The following is a 1,538-nucleotide window of genomic DNA, read 5'->3' on the forward strand; positions in this document are numbered from 1 at the left end:
GCAAAAAAGACAATTCAAAATACAGATGTTAAAAATCCACACGCATACTAATACTTTCTTATTTCGGCCGACACATGTCTAACATATCATACAAAGGAAAGAGAGAAGAAAACGACTGATTTCAAACAAATAATATTATTTGTTGTTATTTATGTTCTGATTAGCCTTTTGTCTATTTATCATTAGCTTCCATTATTATATGTTAATAAAAATTTTGTCTTGGAAAAGGGATTCCACAAATTGTTTCCTTTTCTAAGGAAACAACGTTTTGGTTGCAGGTCTAATTATTCGTCAGTACCAGAAATGATTGTCTACCTTGGAATGAAAAAAAAAAGGGGGGGGGGTGAGTTATGTTTAAGGGTTGTCTACCGTACCTGGGTCATAAAGTGGACCAGCATGAACTGTTTATTTATTTTTTATTTTATCTATTTATTTATTTATTTATTTATTTGTTTGTTTATTTATTTATTCATTTATTTATTTACTTGTCAAAGCTTGTCACATCAAAGTCGTGCTTGGCATTTTGAGACTGGCTTTCTGTCCTGCATCGAGGTGAACACAGTTTGTTTTTTAGATTAAACTCCTTTCCACGTTGAATGATATTTGACGTGTCATGTGTGTGTGTGTGTGTGTGTGTGTGTGTGTGTGTGTGTGTGTGTGTGTGTGTGTGTGTGTGTGTGTGTGTGTGTGTGTGTGTGTGTGTGAGGTGGGGTTGGGGGGAGGGGGCGGAGGTTAAAGGGGGCGGGGAGGGGGCGGGGGGGTATGCAGAAAAGTGTTTAAACGAAAACGGCGGAATTAACAATCTGTAGTGAACATCAAAGTGCAACAGCAATTAACAACAAAAACAACAACAACATTTTTTAAAAAAATATATCTGTAGGTCACATCATAGAAACACCCCTATTGGAGCCATGTAACAGGGATTCAGCACTCTCGAATAAAAGTAAATGGTTGGACACTATCTCTTTGATGTTTTGTTCTGAAAAGTTACTAACTTTACATGACTTTGGAAGTAACATGACAATCGTTTGACTCGGAAATAGAATATAGTTTCGTGTAATCTGTTTCCCACAATCACTATTAAAAAAAACAAAAAACAAACCCGTTTTCACTACACTTTGTCCTGAAAGCATTCAGTCTTATATAGCGAGACGCCAAAGAGGTTACCAGTCTATAATAGTGCGATGGAAAATCCACCATATTTTGTTGTTTAATGTCAAATGGGGGGTGTGGAGGGGGGGGGGGGCGGGGGGGGGGGGTAGGGAGGGGGGAGTTATGCAGAGACTGACAGTGAAAGACAGAGAAAACAAGAATCAAAGAGACAGAGACAGACAGACAGAGAGGGAGAGACAGATAGACAAACACAGAGAGAGAGAGTGAATGAGATAGAGAAAGAGTGAGAGAGAGTAAGAGAGAGAGAGAGAAAGAGACAAGGAGAGAAAGAGAAAGAGAGAGAGAAAAAGCGAGAGAGAGAGAGAGAGAGAGACAGAGAAAGAGAGAGAGGTGGGTGGTGGGGGGGCGGGGGGGGGGGGGGGGCG

The sequence above is a fragment of the Babylonia areolata genome, chromosome 25 (assembly GCF_041734735.1).
Source record: "Babylonia areolata isolate BAREFJ2019XMU chromosome 25, ASM4173473v1, whole genome shotgun sequence".
Taxonomy (NCBI): Eukaryota; Metazoa; Mollusca; class Gastropoda; order Neogastropoda; family Buccinidae; genus Babylonia; species Babylonia areolata.